Source organism: Taudactylus pleione, unplaced genomic scaffold (assembly GCF_031769625.1).
Source record: "Taudactylus pleione unplaced genomic scaffold, aTauple2 ptg001314l, whole genome shotgun sequence".
NCBI classification, from domain to species: Eukaryota; Metazoa; Chordata; class Amphibia; order Anura; family Myobatrachidae; genus Taudactylus; species Taudactylus pleione.
Genome location: NW_028285714.1, coordinates 288,669 through 314,928, shown reverse-complemented (window position 1 = coordinate 314,928; position 26,260 = coordinate 288,669). Strand labels below are relative to the sequence as shown.

The 26,260-nt window shown below is 42.1% G+C and overlaps 1 protein-coding gene and 2 pseudogenes across 1 annotated transcript in view; 1 reads left to right on the top strand and 2 right to left on the bottom strand.

Moving 5' to 3' along the window:
* The window catches only part of OPN4 (opsin 4), a 151,538-nt gene that overhangs the window by 83,730 nt on the left and 41,548 nt on the right, over positions 1-26,260 (bottom strand). The gene's annotated exons all lie outside the window — the stretch shown is intronic.
* Positions 15,992-16,109, bottom strand: LOC148443186 (5S ribosomal RNA; annotated as a pseudogene).
* On the top strand, positions 16,822-16,939 carry LOC148443185 (5S ribosomal RNA; annotated as a pseudogene).

Below are 26,260 nucleotides of genomic sequence, written 5' to 3'. Positions count from 1 at the left end.
TTACTGGACTTGTACCACTTGCTGATGGCGGCTGTCATTTCGTGTTTGGGTGTGATTGGAAGGACATAGGACTAAAGGCAATAAACAAACACAGGGGGATACAATAATACAAGTACAACAAATAGCTGTTCAATAAGAAATCTTAGAACGTTAGTGAGTTAATGGAATTAATTTATTAGATTAGATGGAGCATATGAGAGTAAAAGGAAAGTAAATAGGCAGCAAAAAAACCTGCAAAATATCATAATTTTAATCGGCTAATATGCAAAATTGAGTAATTCAATTAATGGGATTAATTTGAGTACTTTATGGCAGGACGGAGAGAGAGCTAAAACATAGCAAATTATTACATCTAAAATCAAAAGGATGTAATCACCAGTTGATGTGAACTGCTGATAACAAACTAAGGGCCTGATTCAGCTAGGACTGCAATTGCTAAGAGATTCTGGTCTCTCCCCCCCGCCCCCCCACGGCGGCAACACGCCTCCAACTCGGGAAACGGAGGCCATCGCCGCCCCCTCCCAGCCCACAAACAGCAGCAGACTGCCAATCAATCCCCATGTCATGCACATGTGCAGACGGACCGTCGCACATGCACATTACACAAGACCCCCATCGCTGGCAGCATTAGCCCAGCGGTGGACCTCACAGACGATGAGGACTTTACTGAACTTCGCCGAAGGAGTAAGTATTGGTAAATACCAGTTGATTTTTTGTTTGTATCACAGTGATATTAAATGAAAATTACACTGGTGTTTACCTTTGTTGCTAAATGGGGCCCTGTGGGGTCTATTTAGCAATGGTTTGCTCTCTACAATGCAATATTGTAGGAGTTGTGCATTATCGGAGAAAAAAATTGTGTTTTGTTCTATGTTAACCCTTTCCTACATAGCTGTGACACTTAAATCAGTGACAGATTTGCTTGCTAAATAGGGGTTTACATGTCTATCTTCATCCATTTCAACCTTTAGTGTGTCTACCTTTTGTGCCTGTCTACCTATTGATTGTCTACTATTTGGGATCTATCTAGACATTGTCTATCTTTTTAATGTACTGTAGATCTTTTATGCCAAACCCGCTAAATAGACCAGTAACTTTCTAAAACCAATTATGTTTGGCTGTGGCAGGTCTAGGCAGGGGATACATAGAAACCAAAGATTTTACATATACTATTAAGATAAAATGTCTTACTTCCTCACATCAGAGATTATTTTATGCATAGCTAACTAGCAATTGGTTTGCAAAAAGAAAAGAAAAATCTATTTGAAACTTTGCATATGAAATAAAGCAGTTGGGCAGTACAAGGGGTTTAGCAAATAAAGCATGCAGAGAGACAAATTAAGATTTAACAGTGACAAGCAGAATATATTACCTATTATTATTCTTTTATAATATATTACTATAATTATTCTTTCATTTTATATTCTAATTCTGCATCGTCATACAATACTTTGCTAGAAGAACAAATCCTGTCATGTAAGGAGAGTACTTTGCTAGCGTCACAAAACACTGTACTTTGGTGAAATTAATAAATAGTAGTTATTAGTATAGGATTGTATCTGCAGATTCAACTGTTACAATTATTCCAGTCAGAAGATACAACAAATCAAATATATTACATACTGTATAAATGTAATAATTTCAGTATAGTTTCAGTGGGCCATTTTAGGCATGGTTCACCAAACATCCTACATTTCAACATTGTGCTTAGTGTGCTGTGTCTGCCCTTGAGCTACAGTATGAGCAATCAGCTGGGAGTCGCTACTTTCTCTTCACTCCAGGGGTTTCAAAAAGCTAATTCCACCATGCTAGGCAAGCAATTATGGCTGTAAGACAATTACTGCTAGGATATCCAGGGTTAGCATTGCTGCCTCACAGCATGGAAGCCACAAGTTTAGTTCAAACCATTCAGTTTGTATGTTCTCCCCATTTTTGTGCGGTTTTCCTCTGAGTGCCAAAGTTTTCCTCCCACGCTCTAAAAACATAATGTTACTGTAGGTTCATTGGCTTTGGATAAAATGAATCATAATGTACATGTTCGTGTGGAAGATAATAGTAATGATCCGCTTTGGCAGGGACTAGATTGGGCATGATTCAGAGGTGAGCGCAGTTGGCCAATGTGTTTTTTTACTGCCCAAAGTATAAATCGCCCCATGCATGCATCCTGATGGCTTAGAGACGGGAGTTGCAGTGAGGATTTTGACGCAGATTGAGTGACATCCAGTGACCATTTGTGGGAGGTAATGGGGGTGGTGAGTCAAATGCAGGTATCTGGCAAGCATTTTGTGGGCATGTCACAGCCAGTAACTACATCTTTGGGCTGGATTCAATTAGCAGCTAAAAGCAGAGATCGGTGATATGCGCGATGTTTTCGCCTCATTCGCCTGTTTTCCGGTGAAGTTTTCGCCTACTTACACAATGCGCGCTCCCGCTTTTTGGCCTATTCCATTGCAAAATAGGCGAAAATACATATGTGCGAATGTAGCAAATAGGGAAACTCGCGAAAAATACAGTTTTTTGGGGGGGGAATCAGTCTGTACCCCTTAAGAAGCCTAACTGACCAGGGGAATTAATATAGAAGTGTACTAATAGGCCAAATAAAAGTATTCTGGCTTCTTCACTTGAATCAAAGGGCTGTTATTTGCATATTTGCATAAGATTGGGAAAACGATAAAAAGCTATTTTTTGGGGGAAAAATAATTGTTGTAGTTAAATTTGGGGTTCATTTAAATGGGTACTATTATATTTTTGTGTCTATAAAGTGCATTATAAATCCTAAAAACACCTGTCCCCTCCATACAGCACCCCAAAACCTCTGGCCTAGTACTTTATGCCCATTTTCCAACACTTTTTAAAATGTTGCCCCAAAATTGACGTTTTTTTTTAGGGTGTATCTAAATATTTTTAAAATATTTTTGCCCTAATTAATCATTAGGGGGGTGTCCAAAGGGTTCTGAACTAAGTCCCCACATTTTTAGGCCAAAAAAAAACTTTTTTACCATTTCTACTTCACACTTGAAATTTGCAATGTGACAATTCTGTATCCCCTCAGTTCCTATCTCATTGTGTGTCATTTGCAGCGACATTGTGGTGTACAGCTTTACTGATGTTGCTGTGAATTCATAGGAAAATGTAGGGGGAAGGGGGGGTTATCTGATTGCCTGGGAATCCCCCTCCACAGTCCACATCATAAAGACCATAATATCAATAGCAAATTATACTAAAGTTGCATGTTTTTAAGATAAGCTCAGTGTCACAAATTATTTAATTAGCACAACCTGTTGACCTTTTAAAATGTATGAGCCAGTAATGAATACACTTGTGCACCAACTAGGAGATCTGGAAAACATGTACTGATAATGGCATACTGTGATTGCTGGTCCTGTATATGTCAGAATTGTTACATACCTTCGCATGACGTATATTATAGCTGGTTAAGTGCTGATTATGCCCTCTTCATGGACTGGCCACACTTGCTTTAAAATCAAGCATTTGGAAACCCCTCTCTGGAAATCCTGAGTTTGCCACTGGAATCAGTGTATTAAACTCATCCCAGTACTAATTCCATTACTAATACTAGCACTAGTACTTCTACCAGAAAAATAAATGATACAAGAAAGTCTCAGACCCTCAAAAAACATTAGTGGGTACTGTGATAGGATCACTGGTAAAGTGGTCTGTGGCAGGTACATTTGTCCCAGATTCCTGTCTTTTGTGTTTTAAACCCCCAGGAGAAAGTCTGCAGTGTAGCAGGCTTGAGTTTCGGCTTTTTGAAAAGCCGGTTTGGGACCTGGGGGTTGTGGGTGAGAGGAGAGGGAGGGCTCCACCCACGGCCACTCCAGCTTTTGGTTCTCGCAGCCTGGTATCAGGCTTGTTAGTTTTCCACCTGAGAGTGGCCAATATAAGCCTAGTGTGTTGAGGGCTAATTGTCTCACCTGGGAGAGCAGGCAGGGAGTTTGCTCAGAGACACTAGGAAACCTAACCGTGAGTGTTGCGCTGTGCTTTTGTTGCTGGCGAGGGCATTAGGCCCTGCCAGGTTCTGGTAGTGAGAGAACTACCTGTGAAGTTAGTGCCCCAACAGGGCTAGGATTTATATTTATGTTTTCTTTATGTTTCTGACATTGTACAATAAAGACTGACGCCGACCAGCTTGTACTTGCATCCAGACTGGTGTGCTGCTTCCCTGCTGCTGTGTGTGTGTGTAAGGAAGGAGTCCCCTACCCAGGAGAAGGACCTCCTAATCTGACTGTGTCACAGTACATTTATCAAGCAACAATTTTTTTAAATGGATTCTGCATTTTTTAGGCAGTATAAAAGCTGTCATATTTATTACAGCAAAACCCAGTGGTGTAACTACTGTGGGTGCAGGAGGTGCGGCTGCTATGGGGCCCGGACCAACCCGGGGCACGGCCCTCCCCCTGCACTTAAGGTACCAGGCCTCTGTCTGTGGCTCTTCCCTCCGCATCCTCCTCACTCCCTCATCACTCTCCTCAGTCCCCTCTACTCTACTTACCTGCTCGGTGGTTGCGCCCCCCCGCTCCGTGGTCGCATCTTCCCAGTCAGTTCTGCCTCCGGCTCCCCCCATTGACTGATACAGGGAGAAGGCGTGGTCGCCTTCTCCCAGCATCAGTCAGTGAGATGGAGCCGACCGGGAGAGAAGGTGTGCCTGCCCTGCACAGCGCGGCTATGGATCAGGTAAGTCGGGGAGTGAGGAGGGTGCGGGGGGTCCACGGGACGAGAGCGGGGGGCTGCGGGCTGAGAGGGGGGCATACCAATTTTTTTGCTATGGGGCCCCCGTAGGTATAGTTACGCCCCTGGATATAGCTTATCTAGACTTTAGTAAGGTGTTTTTTGACACTGTTCCACATCGCAGATTGTTAAATAAACTGGAAAGCATGGGATTGGATACAAAGATAGTTGAATGGATAAAATCATGGCTGCAGGATAGGAAACAGGGAGTTGTAGAAAACATAGTGCAGTCTCAAGAGGGAAATGTTACCAGTGGGGTACCTCAGGGATCTGTACATGGACTTGTACTTTTTAGTATCTTTATTTGTGACATTGCAAGTGGTATTGAATGGAACTATGCCTTTTTGCAGATGACACAAAGGTATGCAACAGAGCACCCCTTGCACCTATGGTAGTTACGCCCATGGCTATATCTATCCATGCTGTTGGAGGTCCTGTAAATTGCTGGATTTGAGATAATCTATGACTCTTTCTTTTAAGAGTGTTTCCATCAATCTCCCTATCAATGAATGCTCAGCTATGGCTCTACAAAGGTAGAAGCCACATCTGAGCTCTTCATTCGGGGGGTAACAAACATTGTGGTTGTTGCCTGTTGCATGGATCACATTTCTCCTGGATGCATACAGGGAGAAGGGGACTAGTCCAGGTAATGTAGGTGAGTATGTGTGAGTGTGTATGTATGTATTAAAACTTTACTATCACGGTGTGTGAGTATTGTGTTTATTTAAACATTTCTTTACAGGTGAACTACAGGTACCAGTGGGCCCTTAATGCCCCACATGCTGGTACTTGTGGTTCTCAAAGTACCAGCATGTAGGGGAGGTTTGCTGGGATCTGCAGTTCTACTGTAAAGACAATGGGCCTCATTCAGAGCCGTTCGCTATTTGCGGTCGTTCGTTCTAAAACAAGGGGTGGCTATTCAAATGATCAGTTCGCAAATTGCAGTCTGTTCACACCTCTAAGTCTGAATGAGCGAGCAAAACATACGCTCGTTTATTTGTTAAAAACGCCCCCTGGCCGCACGCACCATACGTCATGTCCGCTATTTATTAGATTAATCGAGTACATCGACCAGCGTATGAACTGCTCGCTATTCTTGTGGTTGGTTTTTGCTACCACAATCTTGCGAGCAGTTCTGGCTATAAAATAACCCAGTGACGTGGTCAATGACGCTGCTGTATTAATTATGCACACCCATAAAACGCCCGTTTTGACCTTTAAGCACGCCTGCGTTCGGATCTCCACTCCCCATTTTCAAGCACCTTCCCCTGTTACCACCCACATACGCCTCATTCTGTCACTCAAAATAGCAGGCATTCGCTATATTGCGAGCACATGAATTTCGGCCGCACTGACTGGTTCGCGCATGCGTATAACGATCCGTACGCATGCGCAGATGTGCGAACATCGCTCGGAACGAGCGTACTGCCGCTAGCGAGTGGCTCTGAATGAGGGCCAATGTTTACACTTATCTTTTCTTACACTACACTTACACTATCAACCTGCCATCCACTGCCCAGGAGTGGCGGGGATAGCTCCGGGCTATCAGCCTAGGCCAGAGGTGCCCTGGAGAGGGGGACCCCTTTATTGTGGGGGTCCACAACTCCCCAGAGATCCCTGGCCTGGGCTGACCAGGGGTCACAGCTGATGCTTCAGCTGGGGGGCCCAGTGAAAGGGCTCCCCTGGCTGTGGCATCCACTAGAAATTGACCAGTGCTGGTTGTGTAAATTACAGGGGAACCATACGCATTTTTTCCCCTGTAATCCAGAACCAGGACCAGATCAGAGCCCAGTGCTGGTTGTGCTAAGTACAGGGGAACCCTATGCAATTTTTTTCCCGTAATTATACAACCAAGACTGGCTATGAAAAGTCCAGGGCTGGTTCTGTTTTAGGGGGGGGAACCCACATAATTTTTTTTAAACTTTAACTGTTTCTAAGCTTTTTACAGCAAGATACATGCATGCATCTCACTGATGTATGCATGTATCTGTGTCAATCTGACCTGCACATGCTAAAATCAAAAGCATAAAGAAGGTCTATTCATTTGGGGATTTGAAGTTCGATTTGTAGTTCGATTTTGTGTTCGATTTCAAATCGAATAATAGTAAATAAGAGATTTGTGTGTTGTTCTATGTAAAAGTACCAATGTTTTTCCGATATTCGATTTTGAGTGGGATTTGAGTGAAATTTGGTTTTATGTTAAATTTTACATTCAATTTCGCCTTTAGTAAATCTGCAGATGTAAAATTGAATTAAAATCGTATGAAAATCGAATGTTAATCACACTAAAAACAAAATTGATCTTTAGTAAATTTACCCCCTAGGGTTGAGCGCTGTTAGTTTCTACCCCATTCTGCATTTCCACATTTCCATATTAACATTGATATATATATATATATATATATATATATATATACTGTATATACACATACACACATTTATCAATAATATGACTGGTAAAATAAAAATAAAAACGTTAAGTTTTTAACTGTCAATTAAAGTATTGTTTAATGGGACTAAGATGTTCCTAAATATAGCTATGGTGTTCCATATTGTTGATTGTGTAACAGTATAGCTTGATCTATGTTAAAACAGTGCACGCTATGGGGGGAATTCAATTAGCACCGATAATTTTTTGCACACGAAAAACTAGACTTTTTGGGTGTTTTGCACTTTTTGCTATTTTTTTTTTCACGAAATTCAACTACCGCTTTTTTTTGTGCTAAAAATTCTTTAATCACACAAAAACACATAGATTTCATGATAAGTTCCTATGTGTCGTGAAAACATGCTATTTATTGTGGATCTTTTTCAGAGCCTGCTGAGGTTCCAAAAAAAAAAAAGATTCCCCGATAATAGCTGATAATAACTTCAGCTGGGCAGACTTCGGGGCTAATTGGATAGCTCCGGGGAATCAATTAGCGCGTGGTTAATTACCATGGCTAATTGTATTTCCCCCTATGTTGCATATATTTTCTCTTTTTTTAAATTATGAAATACATTCTGAGTCAATACTGACCGAAGAATAAGAACAAGATAAGCATATAACTTTCCTTATATTATTGCACAAGCTACCCACTGACTTTATATTCTTTCATATTTACTATTGTGGTGAGAGGGGTTGTTTCTCACCTGAAATGCCCACATTCTGGTGGGGTCAGCTCCCTCCAAGGGAGGCTGGAGTGAAGCCTGTGTATTTTGCATTAGCAGTGGAAGTGTACAGTTCCAGGTTTTCACAGATGCACAGGCCCAGCTGTAACTCATCACTGAGCAGCAGAGGAAGAGTTTATAACTCTCATCTGTCTGTTGCTCTTTGCCCTGATGCTGTCTAGTGGCCATGTAGTAGGACTAAGTGTTTGTAGTGCCAGGGAAAGGGATATGCTGGGAGAGCATGGCTGATTGTGGCTGCAAGCCACTGCTGACTATTGAGTACAAGAAGTGCTGGGACTTTTATATTTAGTTGTTTATTTGTGTTAAATACCTGTGTGTGTCCAAGCCTAAGCTCATGTATGTTAAAGTGCAATGTCTGCTGCTATTAAAAGACACTGCTTTATAGAGTACCTGCCTGTCTTGATCGCTCATTTCTACACCCCGCGTTACACTATATATACATAGGCGTCGAAATGGGGGGCAAGGTGGCCCCCACCCCAAAACATTTTAAAGGCACCACTGTGGAGCAGCGGCCGTGGAGGGTCAGGGGCTGTGCTTTATAGCAATAGGCTGTACAGCCCCTGCACTGCATGGAGTAGGAGGTGTAATGTGCGGTCTTTAAGTTAAAAGACCACACATTACTATTGCAGCCTATTGCTATATAGCACAGTCCTTGACCGTCCTTGTCTGCCGCTCCAATTCTTGCGCGGCCAGCAAAAGGTAAGTTGGAGGGAGGAGGAGAGTGGGTAGGGGAGTGATGGGGTGTTCAAACTATTTTATGTTGCCTCCTCAACATAAAATTGTTCAGACGCCCCTGTATATATGTTTTATATATAAATATATATATATGTATATATACACACATATATATATATATATATATATATATATATATATATAGTCCACGATAGTTCCGGCACTCACTTAATATAAGTTTTTAATACTCGCGCTGGTATCCTCCATGAACCGTAATGGTCCTATTACAGGATTCCAAGAATGGCGGCAATTAGTGTCTTGATGCAAAACAGGTATAGACAAACCTATTATTGAATTGAGGTTTTTCAATCAGACCCATTGCCACAGGTGTATAACATCAAGCACCTAGCCATGCAGTCTCCATTTGCAAACATTTGTTGCAATAAGAAGGTTTGTGAAATTTCATCCCTGCTGGATATTCCGCCATCAACTGTAAGTGATATTATTAGAAAGTGGAAGCATTTAAAAACAATTGCAACTCAGCCATGAAGTGGAAGACCACATAAAATCACAGAGCGGGATCAACGACTGCGCATGGTGCGTAAAAGTCGCCAACACTCTACTGATTCCATAGCTGAAAAATTCCAAACTTCCTCTGGCATTAATGTAAGCACAGAAACTATGTGGTGGGAGTTTAATGGAATGGGTTTCCATGGCTGAGCAGTTGCATGCAAGCCTCACATCACCAAGTCCAATGCTAAGCTTCGGATGGAGCGGTGTAAAGCACACCGACACTGGAATGTGGAGCAGTGGAAACATGTTCTGTGGAGTGATAAATCACGCTTCTCTGTTTGGCAGTCAGATGGGCGAGTCTTGGTTTGGTGGATGCCGGGAGAACGTTACCTACCTGGCTGCATTGTGCCAACTGTGAAGTTTGTTGGAGGAGGGATAATGGTTTGGGGTTGTATTTCAGGGTTTGGGCTAGGCCCCTTATCTCAGTGAAGGCAATTTTAATGCTTCAGCGTGCCAAAACATTTTGGACAATGCTATGCTTCCAACTTTGTGGCAACAGTTTGGGGAAGGCCCTTTTCTATTCCAACATGACTGTGCCCCAGTGCACAAAGCAAGGACTATAAAGACATGGTTTGATGAGTTTGGTTTGGAAGAACTTGACTGGCCCATACAGAGCCCTGACCTCAACCCCGTCGAGCACCTTTGGGATGAACTGGAACAAAGATTGCGAGCTAGGCCTTCTCATCCAACATCAGTGCCTGACCTCATAAATGCTGTACAAAATGAATGGGCACAAATTAACACAGAAACACTCCACAATCTTTCAAGAAGAGTGAAAGCTGTCATAGCTGCAAAAGGGGGACCAACGCCATATTAAAGTATACGTATTTAAATAAAATGTTATTACAGTCCCTGTTTGTGTAATGGATAGGAATCTGAATACTTTTGTCCATAAAGTGTGTATATATATATATATATATATATATATATATATATATAGATAGATATACAAAAACAGAACTCCGGCACTACTTCACTGTCATTGGACATCAAGCCCCAACCTGCTCCGGTGCCCTCCAAGGAGGACAGCACCCCCAACAAAGTATGCAAACAGAATCTCAGGCGGCACTCGGAGACTGGTGAAAAAACGTGGTACCCTCTGTTGAGGGTGCCACGTTTTTTCACCAGTCTCCGAGTGCCGTCTGAGATATTGTTTGGCATAATATATATATATTACACACACATAGATACATACACATGAAATAAAGACATGGGGTATATTTACTAAAGTGCAGTTGCCCATAGCAACCATTCAGATTCTACTTAAAAAATATCTAGCACCTTCAAGAAGATAATGGCTTGAGTCTATGGTTGTTATGGGTAACATCTCCACTTCTAAAAACCTGCACTTTAGTAAATATACCCTTTGGTGTAAATTCGGATGAGGAGCTTTGCCATCCCCTACATGTTGATTTTCCTATGCACTTTAGTAATGGATGCACACCTCTTCCAGGGAATCCACACTACTTATGCAAAGGGTCAGTAATGTGATACTATTTTTATGGAGCCATAATAATAATGAAAATGGAGATCCCGATTATTCATATGAATACATGAAATATACTCTGTGAAATCATCAGTCATGACCTAAAAATAAGAGTGGTTAAGTTACTGTAGCGCCAGCTGGCAAACCCAAACATAGGGCCTGATGTTGCCCAAGTGCGCATGCGCACGACGGAGGCGGCTCCATCGTGCACATGCGCGAGACCCGAATAACGACAGCCAAGCCGTCGTTATGGGTCTCACAACAAAGGGGGGCATACTGTCAATGGTGATTGACAGCACGCCCCCTTTGGTGGGCGTCCCGGGGCGTGGCTGCCCAGACGGAGGCGTTCCCATGGGAATGCCTACCGTCTGGGGCCGGCCCCACTGACATCACTAGTGATGTCAGTGGGAGTGCTTAAAAGCACTCCAGGGCTTGCGGCAGCGAGACCCTACCGCAAGCGTCTCATCGCAAGCCCAATGGTTGCGATGGTCTTGACAATCGCGACCATCATTTTGGCCGCTCGCTATAGCTGTGGGTGGTCACCCACAGCTATGCGAGCGGCCAGGAGGCCGCTCCAAAAAGTAGGAGGGACGGCCCTGTTTCAGAGCGAGCGCTCTGTCAGAGCGTCCGGCTCTGAATCAGGGCCATAATACAGAAACAGTCAACACAGAAACATGCACTTACTCAAAGTAACAGTGAGTTATAGTTAAAGTAACTGAGATCATATACTTATTACATTTATTAGCTAAGGAAATTGTTTAATCTGAGCGCAATGCATACAAAACATTACCATCCCTAAACAATGTACACATATTAAACACATTGTATAAAGATCAGCTGATTTGGTAGTGATCCATTTAGCCTAAGGTTTATATTCCGACAAAGCAAACAAATGAATAAGCATTCTGTCCAATATTTTTTGAATGATGAGAAGTTGAACACTATGCAGTCAACAAAACAGAAGTCACAACCAGTTCCCTATTGGGGTAGCTCAACATAGCAAATTATATACAGATAATATATTTGAAACACCATATGACTTTACCACGTGTGGGTCCAGCAGTGTTGTTCAAAAACCTTCAATGCAATATTTAATATTTACAATACAGAGCCAAGAGGGAAAGAGTGTATATAATATATATATATATATATATATATATATATACATACAGTATATATATATATATATATATAAATATATATATAAAGTTATATACACACTGTATATACATATAATAGCAAAAACTTACTGTTTTCAGTAGTGATCTAATAAACACAGACTTGGGGCCTGATTCAGAGCCGGACGCAATTAGCGCTCGCTCGTCCAGAAAATAGGGGTGGCTATTCAAATGAACCGTTCACTCTTCTAGGTCTGAATGAGCGAACAAAACTTGCGGTCGTTTTTTGGAAAAATACGCCCCCTGGCCGCTCGCATCCTACGTCATGGCCACTATTTATTAGATTAATCGAGTACATCGACCAGGGTATGAGCTGCTCGCTATTCTCGTGGTTGGTTTTTGCTACCACAATTTTGCGAGCAGTTCTGGCTATAAAATAACCCAGTGACATGGTCAATGACGCTGCTGTTTTAATTATGCACACTCATAAAACGCCCGTTTTGACCTTTAAGCACGCCTGCGATCGGATCTCCACTCCCCGTTTTCAAGCACCTTCCCCTGTTACCACCCACATACGCCTCTTTCTGTCACTCAAATTATCAGGCATTCGCTATTTTGCGAGCACATGAATTTCGACTGCACTGACTGGTTCGCGCATGCGTATAATTATCTATACTCATGCGCAGTTGGGCAAACATCGCTTTGAGCGAACGAGCGGCCGCTTATGAGCGCCTCTGAATCAGGCCCTTGGTCACTATGGCTCCTCCATGTGAAAAGCTGTTATCACTGGTAAGTAGAAATTTTCCAGGGGTTTTCAGAAGAGAAATCAATGATTTCTCAGATGGCATTTTACTTACCAGTCATTCTCACTTCCCAATACTGAGGTATGGGGAATGTGATGCAGTTATTATTTTATTAAATTCATTAATAAAATATTGAAATTGTAAAGCACAACGGAATATGCACCGGGCTTAGCCTTTAAAAGGATTGTCACTTTAATATAACGGGGAGACTTGCATAAAACCCTGCAGCGTCGGAAATTCGAGGCTATTACATTTAGCCCGTAGTGTTAAAGTGCTCCTATGTTACTGCAGCCTATTTACCAAAATAAAGTATCCCACACTTTAAAAATAATATGGTGAGGGGGCGTGGCCTAGCGGTGGACTGAGGAGGATGTGTGGAGCGGCAGCTGCGCTACAATAAGGCTATCCCCACTGATATTGCGGGTCATACTCACCCCCTCAGCATCCGAATCGTGTCCTTAATGTACTGCTATTTTCACTAGATTATGTAAGATTTATGGCGTGATAAGCTCATTTTTGATGTTTACTATTACTGTTCTCTATATTTACAATCTCTCAAAATGTTGTACTACAAGTTTATATATTTTTTTCCTCTACAACCATTGGGGAGATTGTTATCTTTGTTTTATTTACTATTTCTGGCTCTAAGAGGGTATACTGTCTCAACATATTCATACCTATTGTTATGGATGGTAAAACGCCCTTTGGGGTAATTGATTGGGTTATTTTATTGTTCTGTATATTTTCAACTACAGGTTGGGACTTGATTTCTCCCCTCCCAATACTTTTTTTGGGACCAAAAACTCCCAATACTATTTTACAATGATGTAACGGCTCATCACTTTTAGTGGGTTCCAGATATATTGGGACAAAGCCTATTTAATAATATGTTCTGTAATTTGTACTGTTTTTTACATAGTTGTATATGGAGTGATGGAAGTATGTTTCCTCTGCCACATACCCTAATGTACCGCCTTTGGAGGTGGTCCTTTATACTTCCTTTTTAGGTACTATTTTTGCTCTTATTTTGTATGTATTCCTTACCTATATTTTCCATTTTTCCCCCTTTTTATGGTACACTATTCAATACTTTTTTCAGAGTGTCTTTGTATACAGTGGTTCTCAGTATGTTTTTGTATTTTCTAGATGGCTAAGGTATTGTCCTTGAATGTAAAGGGCCTCAATTCCCCTAATAAGAGGAGTTTAGCCATTCAATATTTTCTAATATCGATATAATATCTAAGGCTCATATTAATGCTTTGCAGGAAACTCATTTCCTTTAATCCTCCCCAGCTCTCTGATTTCAAATTCCCTTATTGCCATATGCCTAATGGTCCCTCTAAAAAAGCTGGTGTCGCAATACTTTTTTCTAGTTCCTGTAATTTTGTTTTGCAGGATCAGGTGACAGACCAAGAGGGCAGGTATTTAATATATAATATATAACGATCACGTCTGTATATGCCCCCAACACCAAACAATCCGCCTTTACTAGAAAATTTTGTACTATTCTTCAAGCTTGTAGTAAAGGATCAACTTTGATCCTAGGAGATTTCAATATGGTTGTTGACCCCACTCTTGACAAATCTTCTACAAAAATAAAACTCGCTCCCATTCTCTCCAGGATCATTCCCATACGTTTAGACCTTCTATTCTCATGTCCATGGCTCATATTCACATATCGATTTGGCCCTTTCTGATAAATGGACCCTGCAACATATTACATGATCCTCTATTTTGCCAGTTGCCTGGTCTGACCATGCAACATTAAATTTATGTTGGGATGTTACACATTCCCGAACCCCTCCGGGTCCCTGGCGTCTGGGTGAACATCTCCTTTCAAACCTAGAAGCTAAACAAATATTTCAAACTCTCTTTCTTTATTTTTGGAGACTAATAAACCAGAAAATACATCCCTGTTCACATTTTGGTGCATCTTAAAAGCATGGATTAGAGGGTTGGCTATTCAAGCTGCAGCGTGTATACGTAAAACAGCAATGTCTCTCCAAGCAAATATAGAATCCTGACTTGCTGACCTAGAATATAAACATAAGCTTGCCCCGTCCAATAACAAACTCTATCGAGAACTACTAAAAGTTCGAGAGGAGTGGAATACTTTAGCTCTGACAGAGGTTCACAAAACATTATTCAAATTAAAGCAAAAGTTCTATGTTCAAGGGGACAGGGCAGGTCGTATGCTTGCAAAAAAACTTAAAAGGGTGAAGGAACTCTATTAGACTGATAACTAACACAGGGGGCTTGATGGTGTCTGAACCCTTTTCTATAGCTGATTCCTTTGCTAAGTACTATTCCACTTTGTATAATTTATATGCATACTCGGAGGTCCCTCAGCCAACAATGGCTGATATAGATGAGTTCTTGAAAACTATTAAATTGCCATCTTTAGTTGTTGACGCACATCACTCTCTTGAGTGCCCATGGTCTAGAGAGGAAGTTGAATCAGTCATTAAATCTCTTCCCTCAGATAAAGCCCCTGGTCCTGATGGATATATTAACATATTTTACAAATGTTTCACAGGCATTTTGTCTCCAATCCTGGTTCAGGTACTTAACGAGGCCTCCTCTATGGGATCCTTCCCTAAAGAAATGTTGGAAGCAAGAATCGTTGCCCTTCCTAAACCAGGGATAAATTCAGCTTTGTTACCTAATTATCATCTGATTGCACTCCTCAATACAGATGTCAAAATTTATGCAAAACTAATAGTGAATAGGATTAATCCTTTACTTCCTACACTTATCCATCAGGATCAGGTAGGGTTCGTTCAGGGCCTTCAGTCTCCTGACAACATGAGATGAGTGACTGATATTATAGATGCCTTCTCGGAATTCGATCAGCCCCTTTTATTGTTATCATTGGATGCCGAGAAGACATTCGATAGGTTGCATTGGGGATACCTTTGTGCTGTCCTTCATAAACTTGTCTTTAGCATTTTAACGTTGTCTTCAATTTCTGCATTGTACTCAAACCCAACAAAAAAACAAAGGATTCCACACAGAACAATTTCTTCTTCATGAATATACCAACACATATATCATTACTGTATAAATTTACATCATTGAGGTTTGTTGGTGGTGCTCCCAAAGCTCAAAAATACATACATAAAGACAAAAGGAGAAAAAGTAGAGCTAGTCGCTGGGGCACTCTTGTGAATAATTAGATGTTTAATAAAACATAACTTTTAATGTTCATCAATAAAATAGTGGGGCACCATACATTCTATCCACAAAGTATAGATGATACTAAATTAATCATCTATTATTGTGTAAAACGGCAAAATATTAATTAAATCTGTACATCACATTGGGTACAAAGGTATTGATTATTAAACAAATTAATCAAAACATATAATAGGTTTTGCTGCTCTGCCTGTGCATAGGAATCCCAATCACCTTCTTTTAACCTACAGCACCTGGTATTCCCAGGAGGTCTCCCATCCAAGTACTAGCCAGGCCTATCACTGGTTAGCTGCCAAGATCAGACGAGATTGGGCAATCATGTGATGTAAGGCTGTAGGTGTAATAATAATGGGTTGTAACAGCACTAGGTCAGAACAGCAACCATGAATGTAGGGCTATCTCAGTGCATAGTCCATTTATTGTTTAAATATAGTGTTCAAAGAAAGTGTTGCATAGGCACACCTAATTTGTTACACATACATATATCAATTGAATTATCGTATAGGTTATATAATGTGTAACGCAAGATAGAAACACTTGAATAGTTATCAAAAATTATTCATAACACCTTAATAGTCAATGCATTTGATGTAACAAGTATTGCTTAAATTGCTAGAAGCTCCCAATAAGATTTTAAAATTGTTTCTATAGTGTAGTATAGTGATATAATGTCACATAAGTATAGCATAAACAAGTAGTGCTATAGGACAACACTTTTCATCATTTCAAGTGTATCAGTCCTACAAAGACTGATCTAAATAGAAGCATATACACTAGGGTCCCAGACCACACGTATAGCATAAACAAGTAGTGCTATGGGACAACACTTTTCATCATTTCAAGTGTATCAGTCCTACAAAGACTGATCTAAATAGAAGCATATACACTAGGGTCCCAGACCACACAGGAATTTTCATACAATACCAATCCCAAGGTTAAGATTGCCAGGAGTCTACTCCGTTTATAGATTGATTCTCCTGGTGAAATAATGTAGCACAGGACGCGTGTTTCGCCCGAATGAGGGCTTGTTCACCTCATACATTATTATTACACCTACAGCCTTACATCACATGATTGCCCAATCTCGTCTGATCTTGGCAGCTAACCAGTGATAGGCCTGGCTAGTACTTGGATGGGAGACCTCCTGGGAATACCAGGTGCTGTAGGTTAAAAGAAGGTGATTGGGATTCCTATGCACAGGCAGAGCAGCAAAACCTATTATATGTTTTGATTAATTTGTTTAATAATCAATACCTTTGTACCCAATGTGATGTACAGATTTAATTAATATTTCGTCATTTTACACAATAATAGATGATTAATTTAGTTTCATCTATACTTTGTGGATAGAATGTATGGTGCCCCACTATTTTATTGACGAACATTAAAAGTTATGTTTTATTAAACATCTAATTATTCACAAGAGTGCCCCAGCGACTAGCTCTACTTTTTCTCCTTTTGTCTTTATGTTTGTACTCAAACCCATCAACCAGAGTCCTTGTTAATGGTATTCTGTCAACTTCATTTCTGATCACTTATGGTACACACCAGGGATGTCCACTGTCCCTACTGATATTTGCACTGGCAAGTGAACCCCTGGCGGAGACTATTTAGGTCCCATCACTCTATACAAGGCCCTACCCTATTTGGTCAGACATATAAGATCAGTTTATTTGTGGACGACGTCCTCTTGACTCTTATACATCCTGACTTGTTCCTACCACACTTACACTCAGTATTAGAGAACTACTCTAGAGTATCCTATCACAAACTAAACAATTCTAAAACTGAAGCCTTACCTATTAATTTCTCTCCAGCTATGTTACAATCCCTAAAATCAGAATATCCTTACTCCTGGCAATGTCATGACCAGAGTTTCTCAGCATGGTGGTCAACTGGTATTACCTGTGTGGTCACTATGGCGGGGGGCATCTGTCGGTGGCACTGGTGTGGCACTGGTGTTTGGTGAGGGGCATTGGCTGTGCATGGTTCTGTGCGGGCATGTTCTCACTTTGGGCTGGTGAGACCTGGTAGTGCGCCGCCATCTTGCCTCCGGCCACGTGACCAAATCTGCCAATCCTGGTTTGTCACATGCACAGCACTTGGTATTTAGGGAGGTTCAGAGCCTCACTTCATTGCCAGTGCAACGTGTTTCTCAGCATAGCTGAGAGAGAGTTCCCTGTGCTCACCACCTGTTCCTGTGAATACTACCTGCCTGCCAGCTTGTCTGCTTCAACCCCATTGGACTACCCTGCATCCTCCATTACCTTCCCCTTGCCTGAGCACCTGAGTCTGCTGTTCACCCTGCACCTTGCCTCCACTGACACTCTGCTGGATGATTCTTCCTCAGCCTGCATTCTTCATTTCAACCACTACACCTGATTTTCCCTGTCTGTCATTACCTGGGCATTTTCTCTATTAACCTGTCATTACCTGGACAGTTCCCATTGTCTGCCACTACCTGGACATTTTCTATTAACCAGTCACTACCTGGACATTTTCCATTGCCGGTCACTAACTGGACTTTCTCCCATTACTTCACCACTGCTCCCAAGTGCACTTAGTGCTATATCTGGACTTTAGTTTTTGTCATATTCATGTCTACCAAACCACTCATTAAAAGTTCCACATTTTCATTTAAACCTGCTTCAGTGTCTGCTCCTATCACCACCAAGGGCCCACAACAAAACCAGAACCTCACAGGCAAGAGAACAGCATCAAGTATCTAGGGATCCATTTAACCACTACTACTAATAGCTTAATTACAGCAAATTATTTACCTCTGTTGCGTTGTATCGCCTTATTGATGACTGATTGGTTGATGCAAAATGTCTCCTGGCTGGGTCGCATATTGGCCATTAAAATGGTGATTTTACCATAGATATTATATCTGTTTTGGACTATCCCTTTATTGGTCCCCAAAACCATCCTCACTAGGTTTCACGCACTTTTTGTCAAATATGTATGGAAGGGTAAGAAACCAAGATTGGCAAGGAAGACTATGTCTTTTCTGAAATCAGAGGGTGACTTGGCCTATCCTGATTTACGATGTTATCAACTCGCTACATTAATCTCCCAAATAAATGCATGGTTTACTCAGGAGAACCCAAAATCGTGGGCCCTCTTGGAGCGCAGTATGATTTCCGCATTCCCTCTCACAGATTGTCTTTGGCTACCCTCATCAATTACAATAAAGGCATTAGAGAGATCAGTTTCTGTCTCTAGCTCCCACAAAGCCTGGTTAGAACTGACCACAATGACATCGGACATTGGGCCTGATTCAGAGCCGTTTGCTATTTGCGTTCGTTCGTTCAAAAACAAGGGGTGGCTATTCAAATGATCCGTTCGCACATTGCAGTCTGTTCACACCTCTAAGTCTGAACGAGCGAGCAAAACATACGCTCTTTTATTTCTTAAAAACGCCCCCTGGCCGCTCGCACCATACGTCATGTCCGCTATTTATTAGATTAATCGAGTACATCGAACAGGATATGAACTGCTCGCTATTCTTGTGGTTGGTTTTTTCAACCGCTATTTTGCGAGCAGTTCTGAGTTAAAATAAAACAAATGACGTGGTCATTGACGCTGCTATATTAATTATGCACACCCATAAAACGCCCGTTTTGACCTTTAAGCACGCCTGCGTTCAGATCTCCACTCCCCGTTTTCAAGCACCTTCCCCTGTTACCACCCACATACGCCTCATTCTGTCACTCAAAATAGCAGGCACTCGCTATATTGCGTACAAACGATTTTCGGCCGCACTGACTGGTTCGCACATGCGTACTAAAAACCGTACGCATGCGCAGATGTGCGAACATCGCTCGGAACGAGCGTACTGCCGCTAGCGAGTGGCTCTGAATGAGGGCCTTTGTCCTTCCCTCTACTAACTTTTCCCTTGAAGGTTTAGCCACATTGATCCCGAATTTATCTTTTGAAACTTGGAGAGCTCGAGGAATATTTACCTTGGCTGAGGTAACTACCCCTGACTCCTTATTATGATATTCCCAGATTCAATTACTATATTCACTCCCCTCCAGGGACTTCTATAAGTATTTACAACTGAGACATTGGCTAAATAGTATTACCCCTTCTCCACATATAGTACAGAGACTACCCAAATATCTCAATGATCAGTTACTAAAGACAGAAAGTAGAGGGGGTATTACGTGGTGGTATTCATATATGACTAATCCCCATGAATTTATCAAAATTAAATCCTTACTGAAATGGGAGGCAGACCTCTCATGTACAATATCTGAAGAGGATTGGCATTTAATCTTTCGAACTTGTTTTAGCCTCTCCAAGTGCATATCCCATTCAGAGCAATTTTTTAAATTACTTCACCGTCTATATTTCACACCAGTATTAATGCACACCCTTTGGCCCTCCCAATCTAATTTATGTTTGCACAATTGCGGTAATGTAGGTTCCTTAGTGCACATTTTTTGGTCATGCCCACATATCACTGCTTTATGGTCATCGGTATTTGCTTTAATATCCAAAGTACTGAATGTCACTATTCCACCTCATCCATTAATAGCAATATTCCATTTATCCCACAGTGGCTTGTCCAATAATGATTATTACATTCAGGGGCGTTTTAAGAGAGGAGGGGGCCCATGTGCAGCCTCCGTTGGGCCACCTCCTCTCTAACAGCGGCTCAGCGGCATGAGCGATGTAGATTCTGGCTTCATGCCAGAATCTACAGCGCATGCACGGGTCTCCGGGAAAATGGAACCCGCGTCTACTTTCCCAGGGACATCTTTTGTGCGCATGCGCAGATCACTGGGAAAAATGGGCGCCGCCATTTTCCCAGTGAGTGTTTGCTGCTCTCAGCACCGGTCTGGTGCTGCAGAGTAGCACTTCGGGAACGACGGAGAGGTAAGTATATTTACTTATGGGTGCAGAGTGTGCGGTGTGGGCCCCTCTGGATCCAGGGGCCCGTGTGCCCCGCACACCCTGCACCCATTATAGATATGCCCCTGATTACATTATGGGCCACATCCTCCTTGCCACTAAACTAATGTTAGCGCGACACTGGCGTTCTCCCTACATTAACGGTATGGATGGTATTGAGAAAGATGTACAAATAGTACATAGTTTGGATGGAACGAATATTGGGAAGCGAAAATCAAGGCTTAATTGCAATGCTCTTTCTGAGTGTATGTCGATGCCTTTGTTGTATTTTTTTAGTGTGTGTTTACTCAGTAAACCACTGTATTGTTTAATGTCTAATATTTGAATTTTGCTACCTTTATGCATTTTTCAAATTGATAGTGCTATAGTTCATTCACTATTATTGGTGTATTTGTATGTACATTTTGATTATGTGTACGTTCCGTAAATTGTTTTCTTTTTCATTCCCCCTCCCTTACCATTTTCTTTTCTGTACCTTGCCCCATTTTATTTTCTCTTTAAGTTCAATAAAAATTTTATGTTGAAAAAAAAAACCAATATGGTAATAAATAGATGCTGTAATCTAAAACAGATTAGACCAATTAGCATAGACGTAAATTCTAAAAATCGTTATCTTCACAAGCTCCTTCCACAGTTTCAGAAGACCATATTATTTATGTCACCATAATGACTAATACCTGAGTAACAAGTTACTGGCTGAGAAAACATGCTAGAGAATGGTGAATCTGCATGTACACTATATGGTCATATGTGGATACCTATGAGCTAAGTAGAGCAACCATCTTCAGAAATATGTTTTAAAGAAACATACTAGTAAAGGAACATATAAGGAATGTGTAACATGCTGATTTTCATACCATTTCCTATGAGTACAGTACCAAGCGGATTCTGCTTTGATCATTTCAAAAGTTACCATCACGCTATACATATATATATATATTTTTTTTTACCAAATTTTCTTTTTGATATTCATTTTTGGTCTTGTTCCTGTAACCGTGTTACCACCTTTGTCTCCTGCTATCCTAGTTTTGCCTTTTGGATCTGTATGACTATGCTCTTGCTTGTTGTTTTTGAATTTGTGAAATCACTGCTCTTGTTGTTACAAACCTGTGCTTCTACTCTTGTGCATAAATATAAAAGCTAACAAACTTTAACTAAAACTCGGTTCCTCCTGGAGTCCAGTGCAGTCAGTGAGGAACACCTTCATGGCTCTTCTTGGGTATCATGTTTAATAGATTACACTACTGAAGCTCGATTGGCATGCTGTGAATATCCTGGACTACACCCTGCTTATTTTGGGATGCCCTGAGCTCAGTAGAGCTATTTACTAATGGAGGTTTAAGGATCATTTACATCCTCTTTCCATGTCAATCCAGCTAGCCTGCACTCAAATAAGGTTTTTAGGGCATCCAGGCCTCACCATCACCCTATAGTCCAGCAAGGCCAACTACACACGGGCCTCTGTTTGACCAAGGCACATACAACTCCGGACCTCTGTGTCATACTGACCTGTACTCTGGCTAGGCCTCCTCTCATGAATCCTTACTATCACCCTGCCTTTTCACCCACCTAAGCCACCACACCGGAATTCTGCCAGACCCAGCACTATCCAGGCCTCACCACCTTTCAAGTCTCAGCACATTCCAAGCCTCATATATGCCCATTATGCCTTGTGTCTCTTAATAACCCCTCCATTTAGAATGTAAGCTCTTATGGGCAGGCTCCTCTCTATCTTAGGTCTCATGCTTGTCCTCCTCATTTGTCCCTGTCTTGTCGTATGTTGAATTGGTTCAGAAAGCCTTTTTCTCTAGCTGCATCCTTTCATCCTATGCTGCATAACTGTACACTCATGCCTGTCATACTGTACCTGTCTTCCATGTCCTAGGCAGGATTAATCTATATGCCTGCAATTTGATCCTTTCATATTTGTTCTGCCTACTTGTAAATATTATTATGTAATCTTACACGTCCTTGTTTCTCACCTACTGTGTGATGTTATTGTAATGCTTATGTCACGGCCAGGGTTTCTTGGCATTGTGGTCACCGGGTATTACCTGTGAGGTCATTGTGGCGAGGGGTCTCTGGCAGCGGTGCTGGTGTTTGGTGAGGGGCATTGGCTGTGCATGGTTCTGTGCGAGCACATTGTCACTGAGGCCTGGTGAGGCCTGGTGGTGTTTCCGTTCCATTTGGCATGGGCGCCGCCATCTTGCCTCAGGTCATCTGATTCAAGCTGTCCAATCCTGGTGGGTCATGTGCTCTTTCCAGCCAGTCACAGCGTGGCAACTGGTATTTAGGAAGGTCCAGAGCCTTCATTCATTGCCAGTGCAACGTGTTTCTCAGCTGCGGCTGAGAAAGAGTACCTGTGCCTTACCTGTCTGCCTGGAAGCACTACTAGCCTGTTACCTTGCCTGCTCCAAACCTGCTGGACTCACTCTGCACCCTCCATATACCTTTCCCCTGCCTGAGTACCTGAACCTGCTGTTTCCCTGCACCTTGCCTCACACTCTAATGGAGCGTACACACGGTCAGATTTGTCAGACTTGTCAGATTTGTCAGATGAACGACTGAACGATTAAACGATTTGAACGATTTGAACGATTTTACCAAAGTTTTGAACGATTTGAACGATTTGAACGATTGAACGATTTTTGACTGCATTAAAATGAATGGAATCGTCCAAGTCTGACTGCAAACCCATCAGATGTCAGATATCGTTATCTGACAAACGGGAACGCGCATCGTTGATCGTCCATCGTTCAAGCATGTCAGATATGAACGATTTTCCTTCAGATATGAACGACTGAACGATTTTTAAATCGTTATCGTCCATATCTGAAGAAAAAATCTGATCGTGTGTATGCACCATAACTCCCAGCTGGACTTCATTACCTCTGCCTGCACTTCGTTACAGCTCACCATACCTGCATTCTGTTACAGCTCACCAAACCTGCATACTGGACATTTCCTATCTGTCACTATCTGGACATTCTCCAATTTGCTTCACCACAGGAATCAAGTGCACTTTAGTGCTAAACCTTGACTTTTTCTTTTGCCATTCCCATGTCCGCTAAACCACTTATTAAAAACTCCACCTTTTTATTTAAATTTGCTTCTGTGTCTGCTCCTGTCACCACCCCAGGTCCACAACAAACCCAAACCTTCACAGCCCCTAATTTTTGCTCTGTACTTCCATTATGTATTATACTCGTGCTTTGGAATTCTGCAGACACTTTGTGGCATATCTAAATAAAAGATAATAATAAGCCTGGAACCTGCTAGGGCTGTATTTACCTGAAGTACCTTTACTATTACTATTAGCACTATCACATCACTTTGAGCCCTCTGCATCAGTCCCATCTGAAGTGATCATTTTAAAAAGGCACCTATAAGATTCAACAGACTAACAAAGCTTGGTACGAGTCATGGCTCTGTATATTATACTTGCCACCAGATATGGCTCTGTATTTTAGTCATTGCATTACTTTTGTCAAGCTCTGGACACTTAAAACCACCTTTTTACCTCTCCAGTGCCTGTCCAGGCTAGCGCTGAGATCTGCACACGCTGCACATCGCTCCCACTTGGTGCTGAGGTCTACTCCTGCCCTGTCTGCTCAGTGTCCTGTCACTCAGCATGGAGATGGCTCTCCGCAGTCACGTGCTCAAAATGTGTCTCCCAAGCATGATGGTATACAAACTGCATGCCAGAGTTCCCTCCAGAACAACAGTATGGGCGCAACCATGTCGGACTCTCCTCCACCACTCACAGTGCTGCTCCCAGACCAGCTGATCGCAGCATCCAATCCCTGGGGATCCTCCTCTATAATTTCCATTTCCTGGCTGACCTCTGCACCAGAACAATGTCACTTCTTGCTGAAGTTACAGCTCAGTACTGAGCTCCCAGGTACTCTGGACCTCATTCAGAGTCGGTCGAAGCGGCTGCACGGTCGTACGGGAAAAGGGGCCGGTTATGCAAATGATTCCCTCGCAAGTTGCGTCCCTAAGTTCGGATCGTTAGCTGGCCGACCAAGGGGAGGAAGCGGCCGGAAGACCAAAAAATACGCCCCCTTCTCGTACGCATTACACACCATCTCCGGGCATATAAGGATTAATCGAGACCATCGGGAACCATCGGAACTGGTCGTAGAGCTTAAGGTTGACCATACCCTCTCTTAAACTCTACGATCATGTCAGTGTAAAAACCTCCCATGTCACATGTGCCATGACGCTACTTTGTAAATTATGCACTCCCATAAGCCGTATGCACTCCCATAAAACGCCGTTCGCATAATTAGGCACGCCTGCGTTCGGATCTCCACTCCCCCGTTTTCAAGCACCTTCCCCTGTTACCACCCACAAACGCCTCAATCTGTCACTCAAACTACCGACCTGGCTGTGTTCAAGGAGAGAGAAATTTGTGATCATAGCGGCTAGTTTGCGCACGCGCATTGCGACCTTTACGCATGCGCAGTATAGCGAACATCGGTGGCGTACGACCGTGCGGCCGCTTCAACCGACTCTGAATGAGGTCCTCTGTATCTGAACAGTCCCAGTCCATTATATCCAGTTCCTAGATCTGGTAAACAGGGGGCTTATTTACTAAGCCTTGGATGGAGATAAAGTCAATGGAGATAAGGTACCAGCCAATCAGATACTAACTGCCATGTCACAGGCTGTGTTTAAAAAAATTACAGTTAGCAGCTGTTTGGTTGGTACCTTCTCTTTGTCGACTTTATCTCCAGCCAAGGCTAAATAGACCCAAGGGGTAAATTTACTAAGATGGGAGTTCTATTAAGAAGTGATGTTGCCCATAGCAACCAATCAGATTCCAGGTATTATCTTCTAGAAGAATGAGAAGTAGAATCTGATTGGTTGCTATTGGCAACATCACTTCTTAAATAGAACTCCCATCTTAGTAAATTTACCCCCAAGTCTCCTATACCATCTTGCACACCAGTCTGGTTTTACCACTGAAACTTGCTCTTACAGCAACCATCGGTTCCAGCCGATACCTTCAACCATCGGTCTCATCTGATGCTTCCAACATCGGACTCTTATCAATTAAGTTCCTCAATTCATCAACATCGGTCCCAACCGATCAAGTTCATCAATGCAGTAATATCGGACTCATGTCAATTAAATTATTCAAGTCTTCAACATCGGTCTCAAACCAATCAAGTTCACCAATTCTTCAACATCGGATTCAATTCCATCAAGTTCTTCAAATCATCAACATCAGTCTCAAACCGATCCAGCTCTCAATCCAGCATCATCGGTCCCAATCTGATTCTGCTCATTCATTCAGTAGTATATATTCAGTTCCATTCCAACCTGCTGTTCAATAAAGACTATCTATTCCTGTTCTCGCCTTCGCGCTCATCATCCACTGCCCTATCTCTATCTCCTCACATCTATACATGAGGAGGTCCTTGCTCAAACCACATAAGTTCATCCACATCTCCACAGTCCCCCACACCTGTTCCAACCCAAAACAAACCCTCAGGAGTGACAACCTTATTTTCATTTTGGAATAGGAGTAGATGTTTTTATCCCAGTGGCTTTTACTATGTCAA